The following is a 16,118-nucleotide window of genomic DNA, read 5'->3' as shown; positions in this document are numbered from 1 at the left end:
ACTCAGGAGCATCTTTCCATGTCACTCCACATAGGGAGTGGTTTACCATTTATGATGACTTGGAAATGATTATCCATGTGACATTGTTGGAGTGGGAGATATCCACTTGTCTCTTCCTAATGGTTCTACATTTGTACTCAAGAATGTTAGGCATGTTCCAAATATGAAAAAGAGCTGATAAGTACGAGACAGCTTGATGATGATGTCTATCATGTGTTTTTTGGCAACAATACATGGAAAAGTAGCAAAGGGTCACTTGTGATTGCTAGAGGTTCCAAGCATGGAACGTTGTACTCAATGCATGTGTCAGGCATAAGAGATAATATAATCAATGTGACCGATCAGCCATCCATCTCTTTGTGGCATTCTCGGTTGGGACACATGAGCATGACAGGAATGAAGATACTTTCTGGTTTGTAGTATGTTCCTGTGCTTAATTTTTTAGATTTTAGCATGTGTGAGCATTGCATGTATGGGAAGCAAACACGGCCTTCACATAAAAAATCTTTGGGCAAGAAGAGGCTTGAACCATTGGAGTTGGTTCACAGTGATGTGTGTGGACCTATGCCTACTGTCTCATTGGGTGGTGCTTCTTACTTTGCTACTTTCATTGATGATGCTACATGGAAAGTGTGGGTCTATCCTCTTCGGAAGAAGAGTGATGTCTTTGATGCATTTCAAAAGTTCTTAGCATTTGCTGAAAATCAGTTGGGCAAGAAGCTGCAATGCTTGCGCACCGATAATGGAGGAGAGTATACCTCTCATATGCATTTAAGAATTTTTGTGAGCTACGTGGCATAAAGCGGGAGTTGACTACTCCTGAGAATCCTTCTCAGAATGGGGTTGCTGAGAAGATGAATAGGACTATTCAAGAAAGGAATATAAGCATGCTTTCTAATGCCGGTCTACCTCATGGCTTTTGGGCTCTGTCTATCAAGACAGCAGTACATCTTATCAATAGATCGCCTAGCAAGGCACTAGATGGGAAAGTGCCAGAAGAGGTTTAGTCAAGCAAGCCACCATCTTATGGGCATCTTCATGTATTTGGTTGTGAAGCTTATGTTCATATCCCTAAGGAAAAATGCAGCAAGCTTAATCCAAAGTCAAGGAAGTGGATTTTCCTTGGATATGGTGATTCAGGTTAGATGGGGTACTGATTGTGGGATCCAGAGGCCAGGAAGATAGTACGCAGCCATGATATTATCTTTAATGAGGACAAGATGCACAAGAAGCCAGAAAAGACTATTGAGATATGCAGAGTGGTGTTTCAAGAGGATGGACAACCACCATATGAGAGGTATGCACAACCTATTCCACATGGTGTAGGGCATGGACAGCCCATAGATCGTGAGGTGGGAGAGCCACATCTAGGTGGACAACCTCAAGTTATGCAGGAAAATCAGTTGGGGCAGCAAGATGCTCATGGTGAGCAAGTGTTGAGACGTTCCACTAGAGTCTCATGACCTCCACAGAGATATGCTCCATCTCTAGATTATGTCATGTTGACAGATTGTGGTGAGCCTTCATGCTTTGAGGATGCTATGTCTAAAAAATGACAAGCATAAGTGGGAGAAGGCTATGCAGTCATAGATGGATTCTTTGATGAAAAATGCTACTTGGGATTTGGTTTATTTGCCCAAAGGAAAGACTACATTGCCATGCAAATGGGTTTACAAGTTGAAGATGTCTCCAGCAGATGCATTGCCTAAGTATAAGGCAAGGTTGGTAGCCAGTTTTAAGCAAGAGAAGGGTATTGACTTTGATGAGATCTTTTCCCCAGTGGTGAAGATGATTACCCTTCATATAGTGCTTGCATTGGTTGCCAGAGAGGACATGGAGCTTGTCCAAATGGATGAAAAAATAGCTTTTCTACATGGAGATCTTCATGAGAACATTTATATGCAGCAGCCAGAGGGGTTTGTTGTGCAGGGCAAAGAACGGATGGTATGCAAGCTTTAGAAAAGCCTTTATGGGCTGAAGCAGGCTCCTAGGGAGTGGTACCATAAGTTTGATGCATTTATGCGATCCCAAGGGTACACACGGAGTGAGACAGATCATTGCCTCTACACAAAGAAGGCATCAGATGGCAGCCTTCTTATTTTGATTTTATATGTTGATGACATGCTTATTGCTGGGAAATCTACTTTGGATGTGGATGCCTTGAAGAAAAGGTTGCATGAGACCTTTGACATGAAGGATTTGGGTGATGCTAGTCACATACTTGGCATGAGGATTGTTTGGGATAGGAACAAGAAACTCCTTCATTTGTCACAGAAAGAGTACATTAGCAAGGTGCTTGAGCATTTCAATATGGAGAGGGGGAAGTCCATAAGTACTCCGTTGCCTCCAGATGTGAAACTCAGCCAAGCGGACAGCCCTAAGTCAGATGAGGAGCAGGCTAAAATGGCAAAGATACCTTATGCATCTGCAGTAGGAAGCTTGATGTATGCCATGGTTGCTACACATCCAGATATTGCTTTTGCAGTGGGAGCTGTTAGCAGGTATATGGAAAATCTTGGCAAGAAGCATTGGGAGGCAGTGAAAGGTATCATGAGATACTTGAATGGTACAAAGGACATGTGCATTTTCTTTGGCCGGAAGGACACATCTGTTGTTGGATATGCAGATGCTGATTTTGCAGGGAATGTGGACACGAGGAGGTCTACTACAGGATATATTTTCTCATTCACTGGAGGTCAGTTTCATCATTCATGGGTCTCTCGTTTGCAGCCATGTACGGCTTTTTCTACCACTGAGGCAGAGTATGTTGTAGTCACTGAGGCATGCAAGGAAGCTGTATGGCTTACTCTTCTAGTGGGAGACTTGAGCATTGCAGGAGAGGTTCCAGTTTTGCACTGTGATAGTCAGAGTGCCATCCAGTTGGCATGGAATCCTATCTTCCATGCGAAGACAAGGCATATTGATGTGAAGTATCACTTCATCAGAGAGGTCATTGAGGACAAGCGCATCTAGCTTGTCAAGGTTCACACAGATGAGAACCCTGCAGAACTTCTTACAAAGAGTCTTTCCTCAGAGCGGTCTGCACATTGCAGAGTATTGATGGGTGTCAGATGACATTAGGATGCCCATCTTCTCCCTTAAAGGTGCATTGGCCTTTAAGTGGGAGGTTGTTGGGGTATAGGCCAATGGCCTAGTATATACCCCTTTGTACCATACATACATAATAAGAGCTTACCTTGATCTGGGTGAGTTAGCACCCACAAATTTCAGTGTTCACCTTTTTTTTGTTGCTCTCCGATAAGACCTCCTCTCCATCAGTACAAATATTTGTGCAAGAAAAAAAAAAGACAATAACGTCATATGCCAAACAAGTAGAGTGTTACGAGACTATGGCCCTTTAAATGGAAAATTAAACTCGCTTATCATCACAATATCCCTTGTCAATCCTTGACATTTATTCATTCATTTTCATAGTCCTTGGCACGTACTTATTAGTTTCTTCATTGCTCACTCGCTATACTTTAGAGTCCCATTTTTGTCATGGAGCACATAGCCACTATCTTAAAATGGAACTTGGATCCTACTATCTAATGAAATTTTCCTAAAGGAAAAATAATAATGAACATGAGAGACGACAACACCGAGTCCATCAAGGCCCCCCCATCCTCCCTACAAATGTTAGGGGTAGTGCTTTATTATTGCCTTGGTGATGTGCAAAGATTTGTGCCTTTTGGAAATTGAAGCCAACGAATACATTAATAAGACTACGCTCATAAGAGCTCATAACTGATCCTTGTTTATAACCTAAAAAATATTGGGTCATGGACTACAACCATATGAAATGTCATCCTTCAATCTTGCATTCAACTTGGCTATCTCTACTGCTGATTCTAAATCTTACCTTGCATCAAGAACATACATCAAAAGAGAGAAATATTGTAAGAATTTAAATTGAAGCAACATCGAGAATATTAGGCTCCAATAGTATCGCAAAGAAGTCTTGCGTGAATAGATAGGATACTAGCATATTACCTAAATATTACTAGTTGTATTCATATTACAATTTGAGAAATCAATATCTTGCATGCACCAGTCACATAGGTTTCTTTGACTATTTACATGCACAAAAAATTACATTCAAAATAGAAGGTAAAAACCCACTATTTATAAGTTTGCAAGATAACTTTTATAGTTTTGAGGCAATAAACCCTTTTGGTGCAATAGATTTTTTGGCAGAAAGTAGAAGGTAAAAACCCACTATTTATAAGTTTGCAAGATAACTTTTCTAGTTTTTAGGCAATGGACTCTTTTGGCACAATAGTTTTTTTGGCAGCAGAACATCTCGTTTGGTAGAACAACCCTTTTTTTTTTGGGGGGGGTAGAATAGGTTTTTCTCCTTTTTTATAAAACAATGTAGTAGATAACGATCTTTTCATTGGTAGGCATAAATCCTGTTTGGCAAGCAAAAGCCCTTTTTTACGGAATAGATTTTTTGGCAGTATATATTTTGTAAAATAGGTTTTGGTAGAACAACTTTTTTGGCAATTGGCAAAACATTCAACAATTGGTAGAACAAAGTGAGCAAGGAGGTGTAGTAACCTTCAACATTTAGAAGCCCCACCTCCAGAACAACTTTTGCACGTAAAAAAATCCAAAGCAAACTCTTTACAGGATTCAATTGTTTCTGCATATTCCAACAATCTCTATAACACGAAGTTCCCAAATGCTAGCATGAAAAGTATGATAAAATTGGGTCTCTACAAACAAATCCTTATAAAACTTGAATGTAGGATGTGCTTTCAGAATACTGCACAACAATTTAATCAAAGCCACCCATGATGTATAGCTAGCTTTGTCGCACAAAGTGTTAGGATCTCCCTGCAAATCTTTGCTACTTTATCACGCTTTTGATGTCCCACTCACAACATCAAGTTCAAATGTTTGAATCCCTACAGTGCCACATTATGTCTAAATAGACTTAGTCCAAAACCACCCTTGTTGATCATACAACTATGCTATTTCAATGCATAATTTGACTCAATATTCTCCACTAGAATTTTAAGATCCACTCTCTCTACAAACTTATGGGTAGACGTTGTAGGACAATTGGCCAAGCAGGAGTAAATGTGAATTGAAATATAATTTTCTAAATTCCCAATTGAAAATGCATAACGAGAAGATTGGCATACACACGAAATGGCACCCCTATGATTTTCAAGATAAACTATCCACAATCTCCCATGTTTAAGGTTGCTCAAAGTAAAGAAGACATGAGCACAACATCGACCAATGGGCGGATTAAGATATAAAGGGAAAATATAAAGGGCTACATGCTACCATAATTGATCCTCAAGACCAAGTGTGCTACATTGAAAGTCAAATGAGCTCACCATTTTGTCAAAGGCCATGCTGATCATGTCATATAAAGATTTGAGTGGAGGCAAAACGTAGCCCAGAATTGGGTTCTCTTGCTTGAGCATGCTGCCTAGTCCCCCACCATCAACCCCCTTTGGAGGAAATTAATCATTCCCTCTGCCAATAGACGTAATGTCTGCTCTATCATAGAGATGTGGGACTTGTATTTGTTTATGGGCCTTGGTTGCATCTTGATTGTTATTCATTATAGGCCAAGGACCCATTCATCACTTGTTGGCAATAGGGACATTGAATGCCTTTGTCACCTTACATGATAGTTAAGATGCGGCCAGACCTTCAAATTGCAAAAATTGCACAACACACACTGGGTAACATGCGTAAAACACTGAAAGAGCATATCTATGTCATAAGAAAAATGGCCACACTATAGAAAGGATTGGGGATTATACTACTTAGAAGGCCTCTCAATAATAAAGGGAACGATGCCTACAAGCTTCACGTACTTTATTATCTTATTTTGCAAGGCCATCTTCATATCACGTAGTGGAGGAGTAACTTGTACCGTTGCAAAGGAAAGCTTGTAGTTGGAAATTTAGAAGCATGATGGTGTAATTTTCAAACATTCATACAAACAAATAATAGCCACATTCACAATGGTCATGCACTAACTTAACAATCAATGCAACAAAGGAAACAAAGACGGACCTTTGCTGACCTCTAGTACACCCCTATGCCAAGAAAGAGCAACCACATAAATTTCCATATGATTGCAAGTGATCAGCACTTCGACTTTCTCAATGTGCGGCAGTGCTATCAATTGCATGATTGCATGAGGCCACTTGGCCTCCAGAATGACCAATTTCTCTCGCATGTCCATATGGGCATTGTGGACACTAAACCCTAGAACAATGATGTTGCTCTTCCCTTTTGTGTACCCTGCATTGTGAAATCCATGAAAATGACCATCAAATGAATATAGCAAGCTAATCATCAAAACAAACACATAGTGCGAGATAGCTTACAGCATCTCTAGATGTATAGTCTTAAAATCCTATACTCGCATTTTGTGCGACAACTCCATTTCCCAAGACTTCACTAGGTTTTGAATGACTTCTTCCAAAGAGCCTTCAAGCCAAACCTATATAAACATCTCAAGAAAGAAGCGCTGATTACGATCATGGATTCACACCTGAAAAGAAGAGCGTGGCAGCAAGGAGATAAATAGGCAAGGACCCAAGGGATCATTATGAGTTGAAAAAGAATCCGGCCATTTTCTAAACAGACAAAAATATCTTCCAGCAAAACTTGTTCAACAGTTCATCTTGATTAAGAAAAGCAGAGCTTGTAAGGAGTCGATTTTAGCAGTAAAAGTAGTAAACGACAGTCCATTCATCCACTAGGGGAGAATCAATTCAAATGATTTCGTTGCAAATTGAATTCTTTTGGTGCAGATGAAAAGCATCACCATTGAAGCACTCCTTCAATGAGCGCTCGACACTTGAGATACTTACCCAATTGCCTAAAGATTGTTGTTGCTTGAGGTCTACATTAGCAACACGATTTTTTTGTATGCACACAACACAAGCTTTATGTGTAGGCCCCCTCTTCTGCAAAAAAAATGAATCATCATCCTAGCTTGATTGTCCCAATGTTGCATCGCTTCCCTTGTTGTTAGAAGAAAAGGCTCTATCTCCATGAGTTCCCATTATAGTTGTTCGCTACAAAACAATTGCCAAATCGCCTTGATGACAAAGGGAGAGTGCAATCTTCCATTCAACATGACACGATGAAGTCAATGTATGTTATGTGATCTAGCTTTCCTATGAAGTCCAAGAGCTTTAAGAGCCGAAAATCCACCGATGAGGTGAGAGAGAGATAAAAGGACCAATTAGCTTGGAACATTTCAATGACTTGAATGCGGCTTCTATCACTGTGCTGTTTGTCAAGCAATGGGAATCCTAGAATGACTGCACTTTAGATGATGAGACACTACAAATAACAATGCTGCATGCAAGAGTGCAAACGGTACAACCAAAAAGGCCACTAATAATACCCCTCCCATGTGTCCACCTCTAAAAGAGGAGTTCACTCACCCAAAAATAGACTTTTGAATTTCAAAAATTTCCCAAAAATTTGAGAATACTCACAAAACTTTGCCCCAACTCGGGCAACCCTCAAGCATTGTCTCTAGGAGGGCCAGTGCTAAAAAAAACCTCCCTTTTCCCAACCCGTCCCAAAAATCAAGACCCTTGGAGGGGGAAAAAACCTTTTCCCATGTTGAATAACAAGGTGGGGATCCCACTAAGGCCCTCCCTCTTGGAATGTCATTATAAGTGTAAGTGTAAATTTGCTTGATAAATATTTCCAATAACTTGTAAAAGGAAAATGATAGGTGTAAATTGGAAGGAAAGGAAAAGAGAAAAAGCAAGTGAAGGTGAAGCAATATGGGGAAAGGTGATGAGAGAAAGAGAGGAGAGAAAAGAGGTGTTAGAAGCCCTTAGCTACTACTAACCCACACGTAATCCATGTTGACCAAATACACACAAAACAAAGCTTAACTAGTAGTGGGTAGTTTGGAAGCCCTTACTAATGGTGCGTTCAAGTAAAAATGTTGAGAGAGCAGTTGAGGCTCACCAACCGACTATCTGGTGGGGATGAGTGTTGCACTCCAATAGCCACAGCAACAATCCTGTGAGCACAAATGATCCGATCATGGTGCACCACATCTATGTTGTGAAAGGTACAAAAAAGAACATCCATGGTGAATATGCAAGTCCTTGCCCACTAGCCTTTACTACCATTACAACTCCAGATTGAAGGTATGATTGGCTGAAGTTCACCATCGATACCCAATGTGCTCCAATTGTCATGTCTCAAACAATTGCATGGATTCGCTCTGCAACAGTAGACATCAATACATCCATAATCTTTTCCTGCATCAAGAGAAGAAACAGGGCTGTGATTTTGCTTAAGAGTCAATCCACTATGTGCATTGAAGATTTTGGAATGTATACGTCACCTACCTCATTCGCTAGCTCAACATAGCATCGTATCCAGGGCCGGTCTTGTTATGTTATAAATTGCCAAAAAATAGTGATGTTAGGAACAAGGACATGAAGATAACTGCACTCTGCACAGAGATTAGAAGATTTTGCATCTACGAGAGGGCAGAAGAGAAAACAAGGTAGAAAGCAAAACAAGCAGAGGATGCAAATGTTCCCATGAAGTGAAGAGAAGGATGCAAGCATGATCTTAGGAGTCCTATAGAGCAGATAATAGATAGTCACACAAGTTTTACCAACATCTGAGGTGCAATCTAAACCGCTCCATAGGAAGTTCCTGATAGGTTTCATGAGTTGAGCATTATGGCCTCTAGATCTACACCAACATGAGCAAACGAACTAGGCCATGGCCAATAATACGTGGTTCACAACCACAACTCTAGATGCAAGGTCAAGTATAGAAGAACTCCAAAAGATGAGTTTCCTCTTGATACTCTCCAACACGGGAGCAAACTACTATGCCAGAGAGATGCCCACCCCAACCTCGCATCCTAGATATCTGACAGAGACTCCGTTCTGAATCCAAGTGAACCCTATGTCATTCCCCAAGTATGGAGTGTCCTCATCACTGATCCAAAAGGCATTGGATTTGTTCCAATTAATGTGTGCACCTACCACAATGCAAAACAAATCCAATGCCATCTAGAATGAAGTCAGTGTCTGTGGAGTGGCATCCAAAAAAATAGCCGTATCATTTGCTAACTCACTGTCTAAGAGCTCATCCTCTTGCCTCAAAGGAAGTTTGAGCTGTACAATACCAGCTTGAGCTCTAATGTAATAGCTCATAGCTTTAGCCACAAATAGGATTTGGTTTGCAAGTCGAAAAGAAGTCTCTTGGCCTTAAGCAAGCAGCTAGAGTATGGTATCAAAAATTTGATGCTTTTATTTGGTCCCAAGGTTTTAGAAGAAGTGAGTTTGATCACTGCCTCTACACTAAAAGGGATAAGGATAATAGCTTGATACTCATGACACTTTATGTGGATGATGTGCTATTGGCTCGCAAGAACACTTATGAGCTAGATGCATTGAAGGCCAAGTTGCATGAGGCCTTTGACCTCCTTTTGACATGAAAGATTTGGGACCTCTAGGTCATATTCTTGGTATGCACATCATGTGTGACCGGAGTAGGAAAATCCTTTGGCTTTCACAGAAGGGTTATGCTACAAAAGTGTTGTAGTGTTTCCATATGGAGGGGGGGGAGGTAGTAAGTACTCCATTGCCTCCATATGTGAAACTGAGTCAAGCAGATAGTCCCAAATCAGATGAGGAGATGGCCATGATGGCCAAGGCTCCTTATGCATCAATGGTTGGGAGTCTTATGTATGCTATGATAGCTACTAGACTGGAAATTGCATTTGTAGTGGGAGTTGTTAGCCGGTATATGGCTAATCTAGGAAAGAGGAATTGGGAGGCAGTTAAGTAAATCATGAGGTACATGAATGGTATCAAGGAGATGTGTATCATGAGGTACATCATGTGTATCTACTTTAGCAGAGGAGAGATGTGTGTACTTGGGTACATAGATTTAGATTATGCAGGGCATGTGGATAGCAGGAGATCCACTACTGGTTATGTGTTCACCTTTGCAGGTGGTGCAGTTCTTTTTTGAAAGGAACTACTCTCTTGGACACACATTGCAGATGCTTGGGTTACAGGGGGCGATTTTAACATGGTTGAAATGTCCTCAGACAAAAGGGGTGGTAGGGAAGGTGGTATTCACTCCCTATAGAGAGCACCCTGGGATGCCTTCCTTTTTCAGTACAGTGGCAGGGATGCTTGGCACGATGATCCTTTTCACACTCAACCACATTCTCTCCTATTTTCTTGGTCAGGAGATTGCAGATGCCTATCCATGCACGGATTGACAGATTTATGTGGATGATTGGGCTCTTGACAAAGGTGGTATTGTTAGCATTACAGTTGGGGTGTCCACTTCAGATCATTTTCTAGTGGTTTTGATGGTCTCAGATCCTCATGTGGGGCTACTCTGCCACTATTAGGATTCCAGATGCCTTTTATTATGTACAGGAGGGCCTTACAGAGACAATATTGAGGACCTAGGTATCTCATATGTAGGATGGGTAGTTTTCTCCATCAGACTTAGCCAGCCCTCTTTGATATTAGCAACTTTTATCTTTTAGCTTCTCATATCAGGAGGGGTGAGATCCTTAGGCGTGAGATAGGTATCCGCTAGTAGTTGGCTGCCCTCCAAAGGGAGGAGTAGAAGAGGCCTACAGATGCTTGGATTTAGGAGCGCCTTGCTGAAATAGCAAGGGCCCAATAGTAGTCACTTTTAGATCAGAGAGCAGAGTATTCCTTTCATGCCAAAGATTCATTTTGGACTCAGATGGGAGGTAGGGTCAGCAAGAAGTTTTTCTCTACTCTTGGCCCCAGACATAGTAGGGAGAGTATTTCACAACTTGTTGACTCAAGTGGATTTCTTTAGACACATCCAAATGCCATCTTGTAGGTTGCCACCAATTTCTATGCCTCCCTTCTTATAGCAATAGATCCTGACACTGAGGCCACAGATGACGCCAGAGTGGTTATTTGTGACACTTACCTGGGTTGGTGTGATAGGGGATATGACTATCTCACTTGATGCACCCTTCACCAACGTAGAGTTCAGGACTGCTCTCTCTACCCTTCACAAGGGCAAGTGTTTTTAATTACTTTTTGGGATCAGATTGGGGATTACATTACTTTAGCCTTGTAGGGTGTATGGGACTCGGGTGAGATGCTAGACTCAATTACGAAGGGCCTCATTCATTTGATTCTAAAAGGGGGTTGCAGGAATTTGGTGTCTCAATGGAGACCAATTACCTTACTGGGTACTTTGTATAAAATCCTACCTAAAGCTATCAGCCTTCGTCTGTAGCCTTTTCTCCTAGATCTTATCCATGATATGCATACGGGCTTTGTGCATGGTAGGAGCATCTTTGACGACAATTTTCTCAGTTTGGGAGGCTTTGGATTGGGCCATGCATAATGGCCACAAGCTGGCCATTCTACTTTGGACTTTGAGAAATCTTATGACAGGTTAGACGATTAGACTGGCTAGGTTCTTATTGGTGGAGTCAGGGGGGACAGATTTGAGATCACCAGATCAGTCCGTTAGGGATGCCCCTTAGCCCTACCCCTTAGCCTCCACGGTGCATGAGGTAAAAAAACACGTCCATTTGGTCTCTCTTGTGGCCAAGCTTCATGCATCCTCCCTGTGGTATGTAGATCCTCCCTTATGCCTGTGGAATCTCGTGTCCCATTCAAATGCTCCCAAATGGTAGATGCCACATTCTTGTCTTCCATAAGCTTTGAAAGCATATTAACAAAGATTCAAATTGGACTTGTGACTTTTATTCTATTTTTTCTAAAAGGTTCATGTGTCGGTAGTGTAGCTCACTTTTGCCAGCTTGTATCAGCCCGCATATAGATTATAAGAAACTGTATTTTAATGTTTTTGGTTAGTAGATTGTAGCGGTGGACTTTATTTTTGATAGTTACATATAGTTTTTTATTTAACATTAGTTTATAGAGTTGCTAGTAGTATATTAGTTTTTAAGTTGAAATTATATTATAATAGATGGAGAAGGGTTTATTTTAGCCTCTCTCTCTCTCTCCCCCCCTCTCCCTCTCTCTCCCTGTCTCTCTCTCTCTCTCTCTCTCTCTCTTTTTGTGGCAATTTGTCGCTACTAGCATGCAGCAATATAGCATAAAATCAAAGGAAAAATCCTAAAAGAAATAAGGTGATTCATTTAATTACGAGGCATCTTTGTAGTTACATTCTAGTGGTGATTTCTGCCTCCTATAAGGACGTATATGAGTAATGGATATGGGTCTCTTAGTACGATCACTGTTACATTTTCGGTGATACATTTCACGCCCACAAGTGACGTACAAGTGATCAAGTGCCATTTGAGATGGATATGTGATCTAGCCAGTAGAAAGAGTATGACTTGTTCGAGTGAATATTTACAAGGTCCATTAAACACAAATCAGGCTAGAGAACCAACACTGTGAGCAATAGTAGTGCTTGCATTCTGCATCAAATATGTCAGGAAATCTAATCCTCTTGTGCCTCGTTCTTCCTTCTGCTTGCTTGGTTTCTTTATGTAACTTTGAGCATGACCTCTATGCAAAGAGCGGAACTTGAAAAGCTCCATGATACATCGGTCATATTCTCCTCCGAGTTCCTCAAGATTTTGTTTCACAAAATCTCGAATTGATGGACCAGCATCGATGCGCTGCAAATATTTCCTGTGTTGAGAAGGCATGTATAAACGCATTTCCTATTATAGAGAATATTAAATGAGATGAAACCAAGTTCGACAAGGTCGATGCATGAATTAAGAGCAACAAATGATGCCAAAATCTCCCAAGAGGTGTCCACTGAAACACGTGGAGCTTTGAAAGGAATATGTGGTACATCATGAAGAGAGTAGGGCTCTATCACCTGTCGGTGGATCAAGAGTGCCCAAGAAGAAGGCTCACCCTCATAAAACACCTGGGGCCCAGTAAGGGATAATCATGCAACCGAGCCCCAAGTCATGAAGAAAAGGGAAGTATGAAAAATGTTGAGTGTCCGAGATCCCCTCTAGAATTGGGTGCATAAAGGTTTAAAAGACCAACCTTATGCTCACCAATGAAAAGTATAAAATATTGAGCTCTGGAAGGGACTATGATGCCGCGTCCAATCACCAAGGGGAGTATAGAAGAAGAAACAGAGATGCAAGTACCTCCCTTGGTGCCCAAGGCAAGTGACCAAAAAGTATGGCTTGAAAGAAGCTTACCCAACTTGGCACAATCCATGACATCCAATTTGTGTTCCTGAATCATCATAATATCCATGGGTCCCCTAATAACACTTGGATGAAGTTGGTTACGAATCAGCTGCCTATGGCACCGGTGGTGAGGTACACCCCCGAGGCTTTGAACATTCCAACTGACAATCCTCATCTACGAGAGGAGGAGGCCGGATGGAAGATCCTACCCAACCTGATAGGCGGAGAAAGCCATCTCCTATGAAAAGTTCCTCCTATCAAGAGGAGGGAAGTCAACTACCGATAGCACACCCACACCTATTGAGGGTGAAACTCTTTCCACGGATGTTTGAAAGATATGATCCCTGAGTGTAGGGGATGAGCATTTTCCGAGCAAAATCTTCCGAGCGTCCGAGCAAAGGAAAAAAAAAGCTTTCAACTATGCAAAAATATGGCAAAAATGGATCAGAAGAAAACATAGTTTCACTTAGAAATATGCAAAGTATTATATCAATGCCTATTTTATACACAAATCTTTACATGAATCTTTAGGAATGGTGAGAACATAATGGGATGGCTTTTGAAGAAATCCACATGTAAAGTAGACTTCTCTATGAAAATTCCCTTATGATCCTTCTTAGAGCTTTTACTTAATAGGGAGTGACATTGAAAAACCTCTCTCAACCTATCTTTATGAAAGGGTTTCTTCAAAGAAAACTCATTGAAGAAAGCCATCCAGGTGGTTTCGCCAGCGAAACTCCTTTGAGGTAGGTCTTCTAAGGTAGTTTCGCTGGCGAAACTATCTTGGACAACATTTTTAAAAGTGACATAACTTTCACATTCAATGTCCAAATATAGTCATTCAACCACTCAAATTGATCGGAACACCCCATTTGAGCACATCTATGGAGCTATATTTTGAAAAATATTGCATATATAGTATTAAATATTACATGTATTTTATAAGAGTGATATATAAGCCCAAGTTAATACTTATTTATAGTAATTTAAGCTTCTTTAGAAACATGTCCATAAATATCTTGTTATTTATGCTATAAAAACACTAGAAAGATATTGCCATATGATATAAATGTGTTAATAAGTAATTATATATGTATAGTATTATTGCATAGGTGTGAACCCACACTAAGGAGTCTCCAACCACATTAAGCGCCTCACACAAGCACGTAGAACATAGAGGATGGGAGATGTTTGCACACACATGAAAACATAGCACTCCACAACAACAGCATGAAGTGAGCCTACTTCTACATAGACCCATCGTCAAAGATGAGAATTGTCCCCAGTTGCCTTAGCCATTTGATTTGGCCACTTCTAGAATAGGAATGAGGCTGCCCTCCATCTCTATTCATATCAAATGTGTTGTGCCCCCAATCCAACACACCACCAAAATTTGGCTCACCTGCCATGCAATTTGATTGCATGTCATCAGCATGGAAAACACTTTGGCCCTCCACATAGGGAATACGCCTATTTTTAGCACGTGTTGCCTGAAATGCCCTATTCCATATGACTTCACCGCCGTTGATTGCTCCTCCACTACTTGGTGTGATCAGCAAAGAGTATTAACTTCTAAGCTAGTTTTGGCAAACAAATCATGCGATGGCGCAAAGTTCTCCCTAAATATCTAAAAAGGAACTTCAAATCTCTCTCTCTCTCTCTCTCTCTCTTTTCTCTCCCTCACCTAAAAAACCTAAAAATTGAACTTGGAAACTCACCAAAAGAAGACAATAGGTAGAAGAACTAGATGGAATGTGTTAAATAATGGTGGAGAACCACATTTGTAGTCCTAGCATATATGTACCAAAGTATAGTGGGTTACCATGTAGTAAAGGAGGGTCAATCTCATGTTGCCATATGTTAAAATGCTATCTAGCATGGATCCTCGATGCATGGGGACCTACTCATCTCACCCCCTCCCAGTTCCCATGTGGCAACCATAGACTCTTTCAAGGTTGGTACCTCTAAAATTTGACCCTATGATCTATGTAGGCCAAAGCCTAAGACTAAACAACTCCAATTGTTGATAAGGAAACATACTCACAATAGTATTTGAGTTTTTGCAACACGGCACTTCTTACTTCAAATTCCAAGAGGTGACTATTTTTGTCTAAATCCTTGTGTGCATTTCATTAATTTGGCTTCTTTGTTGATATTTGAAAATTTCAAAGGTGGAATACTTATATTTTAACAAGGGAGACACATGATATTCCAAAATGTAGGACATGGTTGCCTATTACTCTAGTATAGACTTTATATATATCTTATTGATTTCCATTTCTTATTGGCAATTGATTGTTTAAAAAGTAGAATATCCCTGCCCATTGTACTTTCAATGTGAATGTGAGGGGGTTGAAAAATGAAGGAGAGATCCCCTTGTTCAAATGCAATATTTTCTTGACCAGGCCAAATGCTTAATATTATGTGTCATCTTGATATATACTCCGTTAGACTTTTTAACCAATTTTATTAATGGGATTCTTATTTTGCCAAGTGCAAGACTATTGCACTTCACGTCATTCCTTTGGCAATCTAACAATGACAATGAGGTTAGGCATGGTGGATACTGGGATGGAAAGGATTTTTAAAAATCCCACGTATAAAGAGGGTTTCTCATAGAAAATCCCCTCATAACTTTTATTTGATAAGGAAGTATAGTTGAAGAAAACCTCCCATAACCCCTCTTCATCATGGGGTTTCTCCAAAGAAACTCATTTGCAGGAAGGAGTTTCATAGCCAAGGACAAAAATATGCCACACTCTTTCACCTAGTAAGGCAATGCATTTTTTAAATAGTTTGACGTTGTCACAACTGAGCCTACAAATGGGCGATTCAAGGATTGAGATTTGAATAGTGGTCAAATAAACATGGTCAGGATTCACAAGATCATACCACTTCTGTATCAAATTAGAAGTAAGGATGAGAAAACAACCATAAACCA

The sequence above is a fragment of the Dipteris shenzhenensis genome, chromosome 1, assembly GCF_047967505.1.
Source record: "Dipteris shenzhenensis isolate YYH24624 ecotype China chromosome 1, Dip_SZ_1.0, whole genome shotgun sequence".
In the NCBI taxonomy this organism is placed as follows: Eukaryota; Viridiplantae; Streptophyta; class Polypodiopsida; order Gleicheniales; family Dipteridaceae; genus Dipteris; species Dipteris shenzhenensis.
Note: the sequence above shows the minus strand (reverse complement) of the source record.